Below are 21,792 nucleotides of genomic sequence, written 5' to 3'. Positions count from 1 at the left end.
TATAAGAGATCCATCTAATTCAAATGGTTGGTTGTGGCAACGGCGGCTCGAGTGATTTTGAAAATTTTCGGGGTTATAAATAAAGGGAATTCGGCAACGACGGAAACCCTAGGTTATGAAGGGGATTGGTTCTACATGCTTATCTCTTCCTTATAATCTGATAATTAGCCTTAGCAACACACACAATATAATTCTTAATATTGTGGTTTGATAACGACGGGATAAAATGGGTCTTTCTCCATCATCAATGACACTAGATCAAAATGTATTGGGGCGAATTATCACTCACATGTGCGAGGTTTTGGTGTGATGATGCAGGGGGTGATCTCCAGCACGACCTTGTAAACCTGCAACTTGATGTTGTATTCTTGGTCCAGGAGCTCGAAGATGCACACATCCGACTTCTCTAGGTTGTTCTCCATGGCCAGCGCACCCCACCCAGCGCTGAATGCCGCGCGGGGACTCTCCCCGCCAGTGTACTCGTACGACACCTTCCACGGCTTCGCCTGTGGGTCCCACACTGTCATCTTCCTGCTCTCTTTGGGGAGAAATGTTTTCACGAACTTGTCTGGGATGATCTGTAGTTACAGGTCGATCACGATCAGTCAGTGAGCAATGCATTTTTAATGTATTGAAGGGAGAAATTGAATTGATAATTACCATGAAGTACGAGGCATAGACATCGTTGTGCTTCATTGCCTTGACGGTGAAGGGTCTCTCAGATTTGAACCTCCGCGCCCTCTCGATGGCATATTCCTTCTCCCTTTGAGTTACTGGATGCCTCTGTGATGTTAATCCCGGCCTTCTCATAACCTTGATGAGAATTAGTATAAAAAGATGGAGACTATCAGGATAGTTCACTTTAAGTTTGTTCTAATTAGTACTGGCAATATAATAAAAGGGCGCTCTTACATGAAGGAAGGAAGGAAGGAAGGTAGTAAGGAAGGAAGAAAGACATTTACCTCTGCCAGGTTGGTTTTCACCATTGCTCTTGTTGAACATCGGGAATTGATTCTGCTTACTAAGCCTTTTACCAAAAGGTTTGTGCCACGTGGTTAAGTCCGTGCACACGGATTCTGGCGCGAATACACCTGTATGAACTATATGTGGGTAAAGTTCATTAGCTCCATGACAAGAGCATATAGATAGGAACCATTTATAGTATAAGACCAGTGCTATGTAGCTAGCAGAGCATATTAATAGCTCGATGAAACAACATCTAAGACATCTCAACCAGTATATGTGTGTGTGTGTGTGTAAAAAAGTACTACTCAATTTGAAATCGATTTGTTACCTGCCAAATTATCACTTGATGTTGTTTCTTCCGAAGCCGTTTTGAGGGGAACTCTTTTAGATGCTGAAGCAGAAGACCTGGTATAAACAACTGAAGGGACAACAAAGCTTTTTCCCTTATCCTTGGAGTCCTTTGATGGATGACTGGCCAACTCTGCTTACAATGGATGTGCACATAGGTTAGCTAGATAACAAGAGCCTATGAATCATGTGACAACATTTAACCATCACAATATATAGTTATATTGAAATTGATCCATCCAACGGTTATTCTGAATTACCTGCCAAATTGTCACGTGATCCTGCTGACTTAGAAGCAGAACGACCAGATGGAGACCTTATCTCCTCAGGCTTGGACATCATGGGTGGACGATGCTCAGATTCTTCTTACAGTTTGAGGTGCACATAGACAAATGTTAGCTCAATAACAAGAGCATACAAATAATTTTACAAAATCAAGCCATCTCATACCAATATATAGGTAAAAAGTACAACACATACTAATTATTTTTAAATCGATCGATCGATCAGAGGGTTCTTCTTAATTACCTGGCAAACTGTCGCTTGACGCTGCTCCCCCAGAAGCTGGATCACCAGATGGAGCTTCAGTGTTTTTCCCCTCTGCGGGCCTGGACTTCTTGGATCGGTCCACGTGTGCCATGATATCATCAACCTTCCTAGACCTAGCCCTCTTCCCAACCACAAAACCATCGTCGGTCTTGCGTCGATCGTCCTGCTGTTGTTGCGCTGGTTCTAGAGCATCGTCGCTGCACATGCGATGTTCACAGTCTTCCTCATTCCCCAGAGTTTCTGATAACATGTCTTCAACTTCCTCTGCCTCTTCACCTTCTAAAGAATTTTCTTCTTCTTTTGAAGATTCATTTTGTGGTGTACCTTCTGCACTGGTGCCAGTGTGAGCGTCTTCTTCTTGCGGGCCAGTACCATCTGCATTGGTGCTCGTGAGCCCTTTGTCTTCCTCTCTGGCCACGTCGATGTCCTTGTGCTGCGGTTGGGCGAGAGACGCGTATGGAGCCTCGCAGGATGATGGCAAGAAAACCATCACTGAGAACTGTGACAGCCCGTTGTAACGGAACACCAGCAGGTAGCCATACCCGACACGATGGTCGGAAAGGAACTCCTTCCATCCACGCGCAAAGCATAACTCCCCGGATGAAAGAACATGCGGTGCCCCCATGTTTGGTTTTGCAAATTGATGACAATCTCTATGGACTAATGCTTTCCTTGAGTTATATTTGAAGGTTTTGTCCATAGGCTTTTCTTGGAGTACATGTGTTGGTTTCAAGGAGAGTTTGTGTCGACCAAGGTGCTATTCAAGGAATTATCCAAAGATTGGTCATTTGGGAGTTGAGCTTATTGCAAGCATGTCTTGAAGAAGAAGATTGTGTGATCATTCATGTTTACCTTCAAGACATCATCCAAACGAAGAGAGTTGGAAAGATTCAAGGTTGATCAAGACTAAGTCAAGAGTAAATCAAGTTGATCAACTCACAAAGAGTAGAAGATGTACCGAGAGGGATCAAGTGATCCCATGGTATGGTAAGCATTGTCCATTGCACTTTGTGTACTAACCCATGGTCTATGTGAGAGTCTATGTGGGGTTAGGTACGTGTCCATGGGCTTGCGTCAAGAGGATGATATCATACAACCCATGGAAAGGATGACATCAAGTGGTGATCGTCATCAAGATTGCTGTGTGCAATTTCAAGTGGAGAATCACGAAGAGATCAAGTGCTTGAAGCTTGCCATCCATTGTGGTGTCAATGGACTTGTGAAGATGTGCCGAAGAGTGGCTCACCCATAGTGGAGTATGGGGGAGCAATCATCTAGTCTTCATCGACCCAACGCAATCAAGAAAGGTGGTCCATCTTGAGGAGGACAAGATCGTCATCATCTAACTCAAGTGGATCATGTGCAAGGCAAAGGTTTGCCCTTGATAGGTTTTCTATTTTACCGGTCTCATGGTGGTAGTTGGGAGACCGGGTTATAGGATCGATAGCCGTACTATCAAGGGGGGCTCTCAAGTGAGTAGCTTGATCGTATCGTTCATCGAGAGATCAAACCATTGCATCCTTGCATCATGTTTCTTGGTTCTTGTTTGGTTCTCTTTGTGAGTCTTAGAGCTTATGGTCATCTTGATTACAAGCTTGAGTTTATCAAAAACGGAGTTCGCATGCATCTTCTATGATGTTTTCGGTGTTGGAGGTTTTACCGGTCTTTTCCGAGGAAGGGTTCTCACCATTTTCTTATGGGCCTTTTATCATTTGCTTCTTATTGTTATTTCTTTGAATATTGTGTTAGCCCTTGTCGCTAACTTTCCAACAAACTTGGTTTCATCGAATTCGGAGTCCGTTTGCAAAAGTTGTGGCGGTTTTGGTGTTCTGAAAAGGCTGCAGCGGTACTACCGCGAATTGGAGCGGATATAATTTTTTACTACCGCTCCAGAGCAGTACTACCGCGGCTCCTACAGCGGTAGTACCGCTCCGGACCAAAAACTTGTCCCAAGTCTTGCGATGGTAGGTCCGGATGTATTTTTTTAGTAGCACTCGCAAGCAGTAGTACCGCTACCATTTGCGGTAGTACCGTGAGGTCGAGCGGTAGTACCGTGAGGACGAGCGGTAGTACCGCTCCGGCGGTTCTTCTGGCCTTTTGCCTCCTCGCTGTTGTTTTTCAAAGGGGTACTTCCGCCCTAGCGGTAGTACCGCTCCTTGGAGCAGTAGTACCGCTCTGTGCGGGCTGTGAGCATAACAGTTGGTTTTTCCCCACCTATAAAAGGGGGTCTTCTTCCCCAATGAACCTTATCCTTTTAGCTCGTGTTCTTCCCCCATTGTTGACCTTCTTCGAGCTTGCTAACTCTCAATCCCTCCAATGATTCTTGCTAGTTCTTGAGGGAAAAGAGAGAGGAGATCTAGATCCACGTTTCCACCAATCACTTTCTCCTCTAAGTGAGGGGAACCCCTTGGATCTAGATCTTGGAGTTCTTTGTGTTCTTCTTTCGTTCTTCCTCTCATTCTCTTCCCTAGCATTAGTTGCTTTGGTGGGATTGGGAGAGAAGGACTTGGGCACTCCGTGTGCCCTTGCCATTGCATTTGGTGCATCGGTTTGAGTTCTCCATGGTGATACGTGGAAGCGAAGTTTGAGAAGCTTATTACTATTGGGTGTTTGGGCACCCTAGAGCTTGTTCCTCTTGGGTGCCTTGGCGCCCTAGACGGTTGGTGGTGTTCGGAGCTCAATCATTATGGTGTAAAGCTCCGGGCAAGCGTCGGGGTCTCCAATTAGGTTGTGGAGATCGCCCCGAGCAATTTGACAGGTACCGGTGACCGCCCCCAAGGGTTGCCAAAGTGTACACGTTCGGTGACCGCCCCAAGGGTTGTCATTTGTACGGGCTCGGTGACCGCCCTCAAGGGTCCCTTAGTGGAATCACGGCATCTTGCATTGTGCGAGGGCGTGAGGAGATTACGGTTGCCCTAGTGGCTTCTTGGGGAGCATTGTGCCTCCACACCACTCCAAACGGAGATTAGCATCCGCAAGGGTGTGAACTTCGAGATACATCATCGTCTCCGCATGCCTTGGTTATCTCTTACCCAAGCTCTTTACTTATGCTCTTTACTTTGTGATAGCCATATTGTTTCTTATCATATATCTTGCTATCACATCGTTGTTTATCTTGCTTAGTATAAGTTGTTGGTGCACATAGGTGAGCCTAGTTGTTGTAGGTTCTGTGTTTGACAAATTAACCATTAGGTTTATTCCGCATTTGTTCAAGCCTAAACCGTAATTATTTTAAAGCGCCTATTCACCCCCCTCTAGGCGACATCCACGATATTTCAATTGGTATTAGAGCCTCGTCTCTCTTTGTTAGGCTTAACCGCCTAGAGAGTAAAGATGTCGACTAGGGGATTAGGATTCTCTCACACTCTTAGTTTCGATGGCACAAATTTTGATGTTTGGGTAATTCGCATGCTTAATCTCTTTAGGGTCATGGACCCAAATTTAGAGCGAATTGTAGATATGGGTTTTTCTCCTCCAAAGGATCCTCAAAGATTATCTTTAGAGGATGAGAAAAACTCTTATCTCAATGCTCAAGCTTCTAATGTGCTTTTCGATGCTTTGAGCAATGTAGTTATATTTCAACTCATGCCATTCCGGGATGATCATGAGTTGTGGACAAAGCTTCAAGATAAATATGGCGTGTCCAAGTTTTGTGGGGATGATTGTTCTCCCTCCACATCCGGCCGTATAGTCTTCTCAACTTCTTCTACTTCACCTACATGTGGCTTGCCACAAGGTAATGATATGGTGAGTAGTGTTGGTCATTGCAATGATGATAGTATGTTCATTGTGGATGATCCTTCATCACTATCTTATTGCAATGCTCCTTCTTTGGGCTTTAACACTTCGAGCACTCCAAATGTTTCACATGCTTGTGTTGATAGTCCTTGCATATCATGTAGAAATTGCTTGACTAAATCCCATGATGATATGTTTACTATGTCTTGTTGCCATGATAAAAATGCATATATGTCCTCGAATTGTTGTGCTAACAATGTAGAGGAAACCCAACACCCCATGGAATAAGATGTGGTCTTGAATGGTGCTTCAACGGATCCTTCATCATCATCTATTGCATTTTGCCTTATGGCCAAGGCTTCAAAGGTATCTCCCACTTTGAATCCCAATATATCTTGTGATGATGGCAAGAGTGATGATGATGTTGATTATGATGAAGAGAATGATAATGTTGCCTCCTTAAAAACTAAGGGGGAAATGATTTTTAAAGCTTTTCACAAAAATAAACTTGCTCGTTCCAACTTCATGGAAATCATGTCTCTTGCCATTGAAGGCAAGAAATACATTGAGGAGTTGGAATCTCATCTAGAGGAGCATGAGGTCACCATTGAGAAAATGGAAGCTCATGAGCGTGATTACGCAAATGAGATCGCAGAGCTATCTCAAGCTCTTGAACATGAACAAACCACATCCAAATCTCTTGAGGAGACCTTTGCTCTAGAATAACTAGAATAAATGAATCTCATGATAGAGCACTCGAGGTGGCCAATGATTTCAAAACTAAAAATGCTAAGCTTGAAGTTGCTCATGCTAGACTCCTTGAGGATTTTGAGCACCTCGAAAATGGCTCAAGGGTCATCAAGGGTGAGCTCATCAAACTCACCGAGTCTCATGCTCAACTTAAAGCTTCATATTCAAAAGAGCTTGCCAAGTTGTCTTCTCCTCTTGTTGCTAATGATGATGCTTGTGCTACTAACTCTATCTCTTGTGAAGCATCCATATTAAAGGAGAATGTTGAGCTAAGGGCTCAACTTGAGTTGCTATCTAGCAATTATGGGATGTTGGAAGAAAATCATGTAAACCTCACAAGCTCTCATGATGATCTTCTAATATCCCATAATGTGCTAAAGTTAGCTCATGAGGCCATGCTTGCTAAGGTAACATCTAGTGAGCCTCATGTGGATACTAGCACTACTTTTGGTCAAAATGTTATATTGCCTTGTGCTAGTCCTCGCGATTCATCCATGCATAACATTGGTACATCTTGTGATGAATTGCTTTCCTTGCCTTGTTGCTCTAACGATGAAGCTTATACTTCCTCTAGTACTTGTGTTGAGACTAACCATGCAGAGAAAATCAAAGATCTCAAGGCCCAAGTCACTTCTTTGAAGAAAGACTTGGAAAAGAGTCATGAAGGAAAATTCACACTCAACAATATCTTGAGTGTGCAAAAATCCCCCAATGACAAAGGTGGACTTGGATTCAACTCCAACAAGAAGAAGAAGTCCAAAGTGAACAAAAAGAAGGGCCAAGAACAAGTCAAGAATTCGGCCAAGATTGTTTGCTTCAAGTGCAAAGTAGAAGAGCATCATGTTAGATCTTGCCCATTGAAGAAGAAGGCCATTAGTGACAAGCAATAAGGGAAGCGTCCACAAGTTTGATCTCATGCTCAACCACAAGTTGAAGAAAGTCCTCTTCCCAAGAATCCTCAAGCTAATGCTTCTCAAGTTGAGAAATCAAGTGAGAAGAAAGTGAAGAGTAGACGTTGCTACTTATGTCGTGAGAAAGGTCACCTCGCCTCTTCATGCACTAGTGGTAACTTATCCAACCCAATTATTATTGATGATATCTATTCTCTTGGGAAGGATAAGGTTGGCAATGTGTTTGCCAAAGTTGTTGGTACTCAAAGTGGTGTCAAGAAGAGAACCATTTGGGTAGCCAAGCCTATTGCGACTAACCTCTTAGGACCCAACTTGGTTGGGGACCAACAAGCTCAAACTTGATCAATAGGTGTTGTTGGAGGGCATTGGAGACTTGGCTACTTTATGAAGAATTAAGGGGACTTCATCATTCTAATTGTCTCAATCCAAGTTATTCGAATTATCAAGTTTCTATCTTATATCCAATGTTTCTCCATGCGGTAACTCGTGCTTAAAGTGTTTACATTGATAGTTACTTACCCCTTTGCATGTTTGGTTTTGTTCCTTGCATGTGTTTGTATATGTTGTGCTTCCAACTTGATTATCTTGAGCAATCAAGTATGTGTGTGTTGGTTTGCACATCATGTACGTGTGTGTCATGCATTGAGCCTTTGGGAGTGATGTGCTTTGTGCACCTCACAATCCTATATATGTGTGTACATGAGTAATACCATATAGTATTGATATTTCTAGATTATCTAGTCGCTATGTGGTATGTCTTCTCATGAGAAATTCAAATTCTATATTGTCCATTAATTATCTCGTGTTGGATCATTTTTTTGCCTCTTGTTTATCTTTAATTGGTATCACATTATGGGGGAGTAATATGCTATGTGTATATTACTAGCCTAGAAAATGTGTACATTTGAGATATTGTCACATAGAATTGATATTGTAAATTATCTTGTTCCTAGGTGGCATATTAGCTCTACAAGTTGCAATTTGCTTTTTGTTTGGTGTGAAGATGATGTCGGATATCCTTGTTATCTACCACCGGGAATTATTTCCAAATACTTCTTGTCTTTTGACAACTGGTACTCACTTATGTGTGGTAGAAATTATTGATCATCTTTACATTGGCCTTTGCTTTTATTTGCTTTATCTCTTGCCTAGGATTGTGTCAACTCCCATTGTATTCCATACCACTTGTGGATCTTGTTAATTTCTTGACCTTGTCTAGTGTTTTCTAGATATAGTGAAAGTGGTGATCCCACCTCGTGCATTTTGTATTCAAATGCAAACTCTCTATAATGCACTAGGCTTGGGGGAGCCATCCTATTCTCTATAAAACACTCATCTTGTGATCCTTATCAAGTGTGTGTTTGTGGAAGGCAAGCCGTTTCTTTTTGGTGCTTTGTGCCATCATGAAACTCTGTAGCGGGCTTGGTTTGTTTGGAACCATTCTCTCTTTTGGGAGTTTGACATCTTTTTTTGAGTGTATCAATGGATATCTCATTCCTTGATGTATCTTTTATGGATATCCTCCAAGTGATGATTTATTCATTTGGTATCTTTTCTTCGCTTGGTATTTCTTTGTCTTTTGGTCTTGCTTCTTGAAAGTCTTGAGCATGCATATTTACTTCTTGTAGTTTCTTTGGCATGTTTTCTTTCTTTGATCCAATATATAGGGGGAACTCCAGCAAGTCTCAAATTGGATGAGATGTGCATGAAATTCATTTTCATATCTATATGCACATATTAATGTGGAGTTTGTCCTATGTGTTGTTGGTTCTCTAACTCTTTGGTCCCAATGAGTTTGGGTACCATTTTGTTTGTGTTGTTGTTCTAGGAACAAGTGGAGATGCATTGGATGCTCGGCTCACTCACAAGGAAGGTGGTGTCACCATGTGCTTATTGGAGTCAAGCTAGGATGATTAATGAACTACTATCTACCTTTAATTGGCATCTACTACATCCATCCAATGGTATCTCGGTAACAAGTATCATCATCTACTTCATGCACACATTTCTTGCATCAACGTTTCGTAGGTTGTATCATGGCATGTTATCCATTCTCTCTTGTGATACTTGTTTCCTTTCTCAAAGCATCCCAACAATGATGTCTTGTTGCTAGTTGTGATGTCTTTGATGTTCGTGTGGTTGGAATTCATTTATATGCAATAAGACCATATCTAGCCTTGTGCTATGCTCTCAATCAAATATCTTATTGGTATATGTATGACTTCCGTTTGGATATCTTGTTCCTTCATGTTGTAACTATTTCGGGTGTACATCTTTCTTTGTAGATATATATCATCATGATTTCGTCTACCTAGAACCTTATACACTTGAGAGAAATTACATCTCTAGATGATATCCTTTCTTTCACGCCCACCTTGCCTTTCTTATGTTATTTCTTTGGTGGCTCCGTGAAAGCTTTTGCCTTGAGTGCGTATTGTATCTCGTTGCATCTTGATGCACTCTTGTGTGGTGAAGATTATTTTCCTCATGCTTATCTCTATGAGGCTTTTTCCATCTTAATTGGTATCCCTCGTCTTGATGAGGCTTTCATCTTCTATCTTCGCCACGGGTTGTCACAAGCATAGGTTCTTTATATGCTTATTAGTTAGCTTGTGAACCCATTTGCTAGTTGTATGTGGGAATGATAGGCCTTGCACTGTGTTGCCTCATTTTTTCAAGACTTTATTGATGCTTAATGCTCATCCGTACATTAATCTTCTCAAGTGCATTGTCTTGACTCACACACATCATTTTGGTTGAGCCCATTCTTAAGTTGCCTTTGTTACTTATTGCTCAACCATGTGTTTGTTACATGTACTAGGCTTAGTTTCCTATATGCTCACTTGCACTTGTTATAAGTTTCTGTTGATTTTGGGGGAGCTATGATCCTATTTTGTGCACTTTGTATCCAAATACAAAGATTCTTATGTGTGCACAAATCATGGGGAGCTTCTCTAGTTTCTTTAGAACACTCCTTTGCTCTTATCATAATATCCTTTATTCATGTAGCTCGTAGGATCTTTGGCCTAGTTGGTTCAATTGGTATCTTTTGATAGCTTGCTTCAATTGGTATCTTTTGATTGCTTGATTGCTTGTTTCTCTCTTTGTTATGTCCTTGTGGCATATCTTTCCTTTAGCAATCTTGGTGCCTCAATATAGTTGGTCTTCCTCCAAGTATTACCGTTGGATATGTGTATTGCATTCCACTCTCTTGTTGAGAAATACACAATTTATGGAGGAACACAATTTATATTGGCCTTCTATGCTTTTCGCCCATTTTGTCAATCGATGCCAATGGGGGAGAAGTTTCAGAGAGTTTTGTGGAGAAGTCTTCAGAGTTTTCTCCTTGCTTCGGTTTTGTTCCTAAGCATTTGCATCTCCTACACATGCATTATTGGTTGTTGCATTGCTTGGTGATGCATAATTCCTTGTATAAACTCTCGTGAAAGTGATTGTCATCAATTACCAAAATGGGGGAGATTGAAAGAACATGTGGTGCCCCCATGTTTGGTTCTGGTAATTGATGACAATCTCTATGGACTAATGCTTTCCTTGAGTTATATTTGAAGGTTTTGTCCATAGGATTTTCTTGGAGTACATGTGTTGGTTTTAAGGAGAGTTTGTGTCGACCAAGGTGCTATTCAAGGAATTATCCAAAGATTGATCATTTGAGAGTTGAGCTTATTGCAAGCATGTCTTGAAGAAGAAGATTGTGTGATCATTCATGTTTACCTTCAAGACATCATCCAAACAAAGAGAGTTGGAAAGATTCAAGGTTGATCAAGACTAAGTCAAGAGTGAATCAAGTTGATCAACTCACAAAGAGTAGAAGATGTACCGAGAGGGATCAAGTGATCCCATGGTATGGTAAGCATTGTCCATTGCACTTTGTGTACTAACCCATGGTCTATGTGAGAGTCTATGTGGGGTTAGGTACGTGTCCATGGGCTTGCGTCAAGAGGATGATATCATACAACCCATGGGAAGGATGACATCAAGTGGTGATCGTCATCAAGATTGCCGTGTGCAATTTCAAGTGGAGAATCACGAAGAGATCAAGTGCTTGAAGCTTGCCATCCATTATGGTGTCCATGGACTTGTGAAGATGTGCCGAAGAGTGGCTCACCCATAGTGGAGTATGGGGGAGCAATCATCTAGTCTTCATCGACCCAACGCAATCAAGAAAGGTGGTCCATCTTGAGGAGGACAAGATCGTCATCATCTAACTCAAGTGGATCATGTGCAAGGCAAAAGTTTGCCCTTGATAGGTTTTCTATTTTACCGGTCTCATGGTGGTAGTTGGGAGACCGGGTTATAGGATCGATAGCCGTACTATTAAGGGGGGCTCTCAAGTGAGTAGCTTGATCGTATCGTTCATCGAGAGCTCAAACCATTGCATCCTTGCATCATGTTTCTTGGTTCTTGTTTGGTTATCTTTGTGAGTCTTAGAGCTTATGTTCATCTTGATTACAAGCTTGAGTTCATCGAAAACGGAGTTCGCATGCATCTTCTATGATGTTTTCAGTGTTGGAGGTTTTACCGGTCTTTTCAGAGGAAGGGTTCTCACCATTTTCTTATGGGCCTTTTCTCATCTTCTTATTATTGTTATTTCTTTGAATATTGTGTTATCCCTTGTCGCTAGCTTTCCAACAAACTTGGTTTCATCGAATTCGGAGTCCGTTTGCAAAAGTTGTGGCAGTTTTGGTGTTCTAAAAAGGCTGCAACGGTACTACCGCGAATTGGAGCGGATGTAATTTTTTACTACCGCTCCAGAGCAGTACTACAGCGGCTCCTACAGCGGTAGTACCGCTCCGGACCAAAAACTCGTCCCAAGTCTTGCGGTGGTAGGTCCGGATGTATTTTTTTAGTACCACTCGCAAGCAGTAGTACCACTACCATTTGCGGTAGTACCGTGAGGTCAAGTGGTAGTACCGCTCCAGCGGTTCTTCTGGCCTTTTGCCTCCTCGCTGTTGTTTTTCAAAGGGGTACTTCCGCCCTAGCGGTAGTACCGCTCCTTGGAGCGGTAGTACCGCTCTGTGCGGGCTGTGAGCATAACGGTTGGTTTTTTCCCCACCTATAAAAGGGGGTCTTCTTCCCCAATGAACCTTATCCTTTTAGCTCGTGTTCTTCCCCCATTGTTGACCTTCTTCGAGCTTGCTAACTCTCAATCCCTCCAATGATTCTTGCTAGTTCTTGAGGAAAAAGAGAGAGGAGATCTAGATCCACGTTTCCACCAATCACTTTCTCCTCTAAGTGAGGGGAACCCCTTGGATCTAGATCTTGGAGTTCTTCGTGTTCTTCTTTCGTTCTTCCTCTCATTATCTTCCCTAGCATTAGTTGCTTTGGTGGGATTGGGAGAGAAGGACTTGGGCACTCCGTGTGCCCTTGCCATTGCATTTGGTGCATCGGTTTGAGTTCTCCACGGTGATACGTGGAAGCGAAGTTTGAGAAGCTTATTACTCTTGGGTGTTTGGGCACCCTAGAGCTTGTTCCTCTTGGGTGCCTTGGCGCCCTAGACGGTTGGTGGTGTTCGGAGCTCAATCATTGTGGTGTAAAGCTCCGGGCAAGCGTCGGGGTCTCCAATTAGGTTGTGGAGATCGCCCCGAGCAATTTGATGGGTACCGGTGACCGCCCCCAAGGGTTGCCAAAGTGTACAGGTTCGGTGACCGCCCCCAAGGGTTGCCATTTGTACGGGTTCGGTGACCGCCCTCAAGGGTCCCTTAGTGGAATCACGGCATCTTGCATTGTGCGAGGGCATGAGGAGATTACGGTGGCCCTAGTGGCTTCTTGGGGAGCATTGTGCCTCCACATCGCTCCAAATGGAGATTAGCATCCGCAAGGGTGTGAACTTCGGGATACATCATCGTCTCCGCGTGCCTCGGTTATCTCTTACCCGAGCTCTTTACTTATGCTCTTTACTTTGTGATAGCCATATTGTTTCTTATCATATATCTTGCTATCACATAGTTGTTTATCTTGCTTAGTATAAGTTGTTGGTGCACATAGGTGAGCCTAGTTGTTGTAGGTTCTGTGTTTGACAAATTAACCGTTAGGTTTATTCCGCATTTGTTCAAGCCTAAACCGTAATTATTTTAAAGCGCCTATTCACCCCCCCTTTAGGCGACATCCATGATCTTTCACCGGAGATTTTAGCCAGCTCTACGGGCCATTTATTCCCGCTTGGACCTCTCAGGGAAACCATTGATGTACAATCTTCCAAGTATTTGTGGAATCCTACTGGAATGGTGTGGAACATATGTAGTCATACAAATTAATTAATAATGGCTGAAAACATGTCGAGCACAACCCAAACATGCATATATGGCATTTACCCTTTTCTTCCTATAGTCCAATCCTAGCTATCATTCACTGCTCAATTGGCATTATATTTTGCAGAAATAGTAGTTATGTCTCTTTTATTTACAATCTACATTTTTTGTAAATACAAAAAATATCAACTTTCATGAAGTAGTTTATATTTTGGATATGTTATCTCTTTTATCCTTCTCAATGATAGAAACAATTGTATAGTACATGTTTCAAACATATCATTCACAAATTGAACAAAGAATCTATTGGGTGAAATAGATTATATATGTAAAAAATTAACTCTACAAATTAGGGAGCACCATTCCTAAATGTGAACCGCAATGGAAAAGATAACCTTCACAACAATCATGCAAACATACAGTAGGTAAAAATGGGACAGCTAAAATGAGTTAGTCCCTTTCTTAGTTGTTATGAATCAAGAAAACCTACCATGTGTTCCATAAATGAATAGGATATGGGCACCCTAAAGAAGTGAGGGCAATTTTTTTGGTCATTCTGGTCCTTCTCATCCCTTTCCTTCGAATCCTCTTCCTCTTTACCATTCTCCTTCCTTCCCTTCTGCTCATTTATCTCCTTTTGTTCCTCCTCTTTCTCTTCATCAATTTCTTGTTGCCCCTGCTCTTCTTTCTCATTCTCCTCCTTTTCCCTTATGTGAGTTCTCCTTCTTCCCATTTTCCTTTCTTTTCCTCCAATCCTCTCTCTCCTCCTCACCATCCTTCTGATCAACAACTCTCATTTTCTTCTCTTTCTCCCCCTTGTTCTTAGCTATCTTCCTCTTCGATGAATTTTGCTTTTCCTCTGCTTTCTTATCACCTTCAGCTTCATTTTTCTTCATTTTCCCTTTCATGATAATATTGTCATCTTTCTCTTCTTTTACCTTGACCTTGTTATCTACCATGCCCATAGTGTTATACTGTTTTTGATGATGTACCATGATTGGACCTTAACTGATGGCATGTACTTCTCTATCTGCAATACAATAGGAGATATATGGCACATTAGCAGAATATAATACTTCTGTAATGGTAACAATGGCATGTAATACTCAAGTTTCACTCGAGGGCTGAATCTACATATGAAATGCTTTCCAAGTTTGGAATTTTGTTCTGACTATTCAATGATTATTCCAAACTACTTAGTTATTTTCAAGAACACTCATACAGAGTCCTTATGTTACAGATTTAACAACCAACATAAATATAATTGCCATATAAGATCTTCATGGAATAAAATAGAACACTACTTATCCCATATTAATATCCAAATATTCACACCAATACACATCATACATGAATGCTTGGAATATATATAGAGTGGCCACATGCATAATATTTTGGCGAGGCACACTTGCACATTTGTATATATTCATCTAACCAGGCAATCCGGTTTTCATACTTTATCCAATATATCCACTAATGGACCTTCATGTGCTCCCCATGTTTATCCTTCTAGAGAATCTGCCAAACAAACATTATTTTGTCTTAATGAGATTTAAAAATTCGATGACTCCATTATGAAAATTTAGCAAACCAACAAACATGCACATATTGTGTGTATTACCACCCTTGTGTTGAGACAAGAAAGGTATGGCGTAACTAGCAACCCTGCGGTTCTCACAAGAGAAAAGGAATGTAGCATTATACTAATATGAAATATTTTAATAAAACTAAATATAACTTTATGAATATAAAACAATATTTTTCCTAGTGGGATTCTTTCTTCCATATATATAGGGCATTAGATCATTCTTCCAACATGGCCAAATTTCCAATGCGAGGATGACAACACCAACAAAATTATTGAGTGTTTCACAAGAATCTATAACCCCCCCTAAAAGTGAGAAGACGGATACATCAATCTTATAAACAAAACCTCTAGTTATATCCCACATGAATCTATGCTCAAGTAAAGCATTCAGAAACTATGAACACAGATACAACCGTCCTTGTGTTGGGAAGAACAAAATCATGATGAACACTGGATTTATATAATAATAAGGCGAGGCATAATCATAACAATGAGCCAAAGATCTAACTGCGCTAACATATATCAGATATACGGTAGGGCTTACCAAGCGTCGTGAATCAATTGACTCGATGGAGAAGACGAGATGAGAGACTGCCTTGATTTAGATGAAGGAGAGCATGGTTGGTGGCGGCGGCGGCAGTGGCGGCTCGATGGACATTACGAGATTTTGGGGTTATATAGGGGGGTTGGAAGGGGGAAAACCCTAGGTTTCAAAAGGGGTGGGGCTTGGGAGAACAAAGGAATGTCCATGCTTAACTTTTCTAGGCCCATCATCATCAGTGGAACAATATAAATCTTGATAGGCCCAATTCTAGGCCCACGAGTTTTCCTTCCACATCTCCATGGTAATACTTCTACTGAAGGTCTATTTTGGGCCCATTTGTTGAGGGTGCCCCGTAGAGGGACAATCTATATATTTTTTATTCAAAATCAGAAAGCCAAATACGTTGATTTACGTTCATCTAGTATGTATTTTTAGTTTTAACTATTGGTTGCTAAACTTACTTTTATTTTAAAAAGAAAGCTTATTTTTACGACATTGTACAAAATATATTTGGATATGGGACCGTGTTCTCCAAAAGAAACTACAGAGCATCGGTCAAACCAATAGACTCTTTTTGTATTTACCCACCTGATTTTTTTATTCATGTGTAAACAAGGGGATCGATGAGAGTTCTTTTTTCATATAATAAATATCATGATATTATGATGCACCGTACAATACACTTGTCTGTGAAAGTGTTTTCCTGTATAGTGTTGCCGAAAGGTTATATAGGTAATGATATTATCTCTTTCAAAACAAAATAAGAGGAAATCTTATAGATATTGATGGCTTGCAAGTACACAACATTTACTGGCAGCCTTCTCGAAGTAAGAGTATTGATCCCATAGGGGGTAAAGGAATTGTACTTTTGTCCCTTGTAGAGACTTACATAAATGTGCCTACAAGTAAATTGTAAACTCAAAGAAAAGTGACGGCGGAAGTATAATGATTTTGAGTAGAGTGTGAAATAAAAGTAAATGACACAAAAGGATGTAAATGAGCATAGTGGAACGAGTAAAGCATCAGAACTAGCATAGGATTAAAGCGTTCGGGAGTCCGTAATTCCCATTGGTATGTGTCTATCGCAACATATGTCAAAGCATAGTCGTAGCTAGATACTTGAGTCACACTTGATGTTTGTGATTGGGCGGACCTGGGTATAGAATACATTCTACCTGAGGTAGAATTCGTACCACATATGACACTACCATAGATTCCCCGCACCGGTTCTCACTACGGTAATTAAGGGTTTCCCCATGGACACGGACCCTCTAAGTCTTCTTTGTTATTCCTCTATAAATTGCAAAGACACGGAATTGGGGATTTTATTGTCACCTCAAATTACCTCGACATTTTAACCTTTACAATGACAATTATATGCCTTGTGGCCTTACAGCGAAAATATTGAGTGGGGCTCCTTCACAACATTCATGAAGGCTATTAAACCAAACAATCAACTGAGAAACTCATCTCCCTGTTAACATTTCATATCCTATACATACCAAGGTTCATCCATATCCCCAAGAACTAGGGGGTCTAGTTGCACACGGGAACGACGAAAATCATATGAATTGTGGTGGTAAACATGAATGGGAGAAACGAGTAATACACGTAGAAATCCACGATGGGTTAGGTATTACGACGAGATGGAGATGGATGACGGTGAAGGTTGATGAATGAAGATGATTGATGCCGACATCCTCTTGCATGTTGTGGTGATGATGGCAGTCTCCTCCTTACCAATCCCCCTCCAGATGTATTTCGAAGGCTAGGGTTCTTTGTTCTGGATATGTTTCTGGTCATGTATTTGATCCCTCTACACAAGGGGTGAAGTACTTGACCAGGCAATGGCGGCGGCAGGCGGTACGACCGCTCGTACGAGCGTGTAGTGTAGTGTTTTGCTCTGGAGGCTTCGCTACGCACCCTTTATTCTCCCATTAGTTTCACCTTTTTATGGCAATATTTTATCACATTAATTATCATGATTTTATCAACATAAATTGGAATTCTTTCCTTTCCTTCAAAATCCTTTCCATACATGACAACCTAGCAAAATCAAACAAAAAGAAGTTCGTGAAAGCCGTGAAATCCGAAGAATCATGTACTACAAAACAAAATAAGAGGTGCAAGTCATCACATAATTTGGACTCATCAACTCCATCAAGCTTATGTCTTGCTTGTCACTGAGCAAGTAAAACAACTTCTAAGAAGGTCATCAAGATTTTATGAGGTGATACATCCAAAATGTATCTACTTTACCAACCACTTTTGCGAGGCATTTGCCCTCTAACTTGAATTATTTGGATAAAACTAACCCGGTCCGACGTTGTTTTCGGCAGAATTAGCCTTGGTTTCATTTTTTTTGCAAAAAATTAAGTTGTCCAGAATCCTGAAATTTTTTACTAATCTTTTCTGAAGGAGAAGTGTCACAGAGCCAGAAGGGGACACGTAGGGGGCACCATGGAGGCACGTGACCCCACCACACACCTTATGGGTGCATGGTCCTACCACGTGGGGTCTTGAGGCACCGCCTCATAGTCTCCTTTATCAACGAGCTTTGTGGATTACAGTCCTTGCTCTCGCCTTCCATAGATACACATGTTATACACCTAGTATAGGAAAAATGGAGTTAAATCATGAATTAATTGATGAACACATAACCTAGAAAACAATTTTGTTTTATTTCAAATCTCTTTTGGGCAAACCAGAAATCTATGACCAAAATTTAATCCGCCCGTGTAGACTCAACGGACTAGGCTACACTGGTCTTTTGTATGCCATTGACATGAGGACTTGGTTCTGACATAGGCATACTATGCTTTAACATAAGGAGGATTTCACCGTCCTATTCACAGATACTTGTATGTTCAGTGAACAAATAACGCACCGTGATTCATGAGGGAAAATGGTGGCGGGTTTACAAACCTTTGCTGGTCTTTTCGTTCCAAACGGCAGCTCCGATGTGATCTTCCATTCGCTAGGAAAGTTGCCTCCGCCGCTGATTCCCGTGATGTTATCGTCGCCATCGCCACTCGTGATGTTGGATTACTTGTCTCCCCCGTCAACACTACAACCCTGTTACCCTCATTCTTACCTCTATCCACAGACATCCGTTACCTCTTAACAATTATGGTTTCGCTCATGGCATGATGGTGAACGGGAATGATAAAGATTTGACAAGGTAGTATGCGTATGTGTCAGGACCCCGACTCAATGCCACATCGATCTAGCATGTAACACCTCATATCACTTTGCGGCCTCACGCACGGTATTCCCACGGGTGTCGCCTTACCTTTGCCCGGGACCGTTTGCGCCTTTTGGCACACGTATATGATAGTGTCGCTAGCATCCATATGATAAGGAGCCCGGGCTGACATGGCTAGTCGTAAACCCAAAGTGGCACAAACTTACAGGGACAGGCATCCATGACCCAGCATCGAACGTGTCGGTCAGCAGCAAGTGGGTCCGGGCTATAGCTCTGGGCTAGCAGGACTCCGGTAAACCGAGCTGTAGCGGGCTAACAGGGCTCCGGTACTCAATGCGTGACATTTCCCCGAAGGGACAGACACAGGAACGAAGAAGGACACATGCCGGCCAGCCTAAGTGTTCCGGAGCAGTAGCAAGCTACCATGGCTCAGTGGAAACACTAGGAGACATTTCCCGGTAAGAGAGGCTACTAAGGATAAACAACTAGATAGTCAGATCCCACACATACCAAGCATTTCAATAACATACACACAATATGCTCGATATGTGCAAATACAACATGGCATCACAACAAGACTCTATAACTCAAGTATGTATTCATTAGGCTCCGAGGAGCGAGATATTACAAACAGGGGTCCTACGACCCAACATTCAGAGCATACAAGTCAAAACACAAGCGGAAGCTATCATGTCTGAGTACAGACATCTATAAATGAAAAAGGCTGAGAAGCTTGACTATCTACCAAATCCTGCCGAGGCACAAGATCGTAGCTGAGGTAACAAGCTAAACGTCGAAGTCCACGCGGAACTACTAGCGAGACCGAAGTCTCTCTGCAAAAACATAAATTAAGCAACATGAGTACAAATGTACCCAGCAAGACTTACATCAGAACTAACTACATATGCATCATTATCAACAAAGGGGATGGTGGGGTTTAACTGCAGCAAGCCAGCTTTGACTCGGTGGCTAACCTAAACTACGACTGCAAGCAACTCTTTTGAGGTGGCGCACACGAGTCCACATATTCACCAACCAATACACCACTATTGAACCGCTCCCGTCTCCCTACGAGAACGCCATCCATAGCACTCACGCTTATCTTGCGTATTTTAGAGTATCCACTTTCACTTGTCTATGAACTGATATAAGCAACCCAGAAGTCCTTTACCGTGGACACGACTATTCGAATAGATGATGTTAACCCTGTAGGGGTGTACTTCTTCATACATGTTTCCACCACTTAGCGTCTGCACACGACATGTGCTCGGCAGACTTCAAGCGAAAGCCGACGTGGGTGTAGACCACGACCTACCTAAACACTCAAGTCTCTAGTCCAGGTTTATCGCCTATTCGGGTTCCATCCATGAGGAGATCCGGCCGGAGTTTCGCTCACAGCCCCAAACGATGTGTGCAGGGTTCCCGAGATACCTAACGGGTATCTGGTACACCCGGCCACGTGCCTACCGCATCACAGCCCACCCCTACGGTCAGCGCTGTCCACGGCCTCCAGCATACTACAAACACCAGAAACTACTTGCAACTCCTGGACAGAGGACAAGGGTGAATAAGAAGTCGAGCGGGGTCATATTTCAGGGCCCAATGCATGGTAGTAGCTGAATCATGGATCACAAACACAGAACTCAGTTCCTAAGGACGGCTTCAATGAGACAACCCACCATGTACTCCTAAATGGCCTCTCACCGCTACCTTTACCAAATCGTGTTCACCATTTAGCTCACACACAGTAGGACATGTTTACACACCTCTGATTCATCCCCGATGAATCAGACCTGACTCAACTCTAAGCAATAGCAGGCATGACAAACAAACATGAATGAGTAGGCACAACATGGCTCAAACAACTCCTACTCATACTAGTGGGTTTCATCTATTTACTGTGGCAATGACAGGTCATGCAGAGGATAAAGGGGTTCAGCTATCGCAGCAAGTAACAAATGACTCGTTGTTGTTCTAATGCAGTAAAAGAGAGCAGGGCGAGAGAGTAGGATTGTATCGGAATGAACAAGGGAGTTTTGCTTGCCTGGCACTTCTGAAGATAGCATTGAGTCTTCATCAGTGTCAACGATCACATCATCGGTACAGCATTTACCGAGGGGGAACAACACCGGCAAACACAGAAGAAACACGATCAATGCAATGCACAATATGATGCATGCTATGACATGGCAATATGAATGTGTTTTGGGCTAATGCATCTAGCAACAAGTTAAATGGGGTTGGTTTGAATACAAGATTCAAATTCAAACTCCATATGTGAGAGTTTAAATGCCATTTATTTGTTTTGTCCAAAACAGAGGACAAACATTGTTCAAACATGCATGAAAATGGTACAGATGGATTCCTTGAATTTTTCTGATAATTTTTCATATATAATTTGTTTGATTTGGAGTCACGGTTGAATTACTATGATTTTTAGAAGTTTTAGCTATTTTCTAAAATTTATAAATCATTTCCTGATTTATTTTAATTCCAGAAATACTTTACTGCATCAGCATGACGCATGTGTGACGTCAGCAGGTCAACAGGTCACTGTCCGGTCAAACCTGACAGTGGGTCCCGCGTGTCAGTAGTTAATTAAACTAACTAATTTTAGTTAGTACTAATCCTAACTTAATTAGCAAGCGGGTCCCATTCGTCATGGACCCAGCGGGGTCAATCCCGCCGGCGTTGAGTCGCCGGCGAGGCCGAGACGGCGGAGAGGCTCGGATTTTGTCCTCCGGCGACCAAATTAGCGGCCGAGACCACCTACAGAGAGCTAGCACTCTCGCGCATCCATTGGAGCAAGCGGGAGAGGCTGCAGTGGAGTGAGCTCGCCGGAGTCGAGCTCGTGGCGGCGGCTGGAGTACGGGCGAGGTCGGGGTTGGCGCTAGGGGGCACGGGAGGGGGAGCTGGTGTGTGTG

At 42.3% G+C, this 21,792-nt stretch overlaps 1 pseudogene; it reads right to left on the bottom strand.

Annotated features, from left to right (window-relative positions):
- Positions 1–281: 281 nt before the first annotated feature.
- Positions 282–21,792, bottom strand: part of LOC123153675 (uncharacterized) — a 40,266-nt pseudogene continuing 18,755 nt past the window's right edge.

Source organism: Triticum aestivum, chromosome 7A (assembly GCF_018294505.1).
Source record: "Triticum aestivum cultivar Chinese Spring chromosome 7A, IWGSC CS RefSeq v2.1, whole genome shotgun sequence".
Lineage (NCBI taxonomy): Eukaryota > Viridiplantae > Streptophyta > Magnoliopsida > Poales > Poaceae > Triticum > Triticum aestivum.
This window is presented reverse-complemented; position numbering and strand designations above follow the sequence as displayed.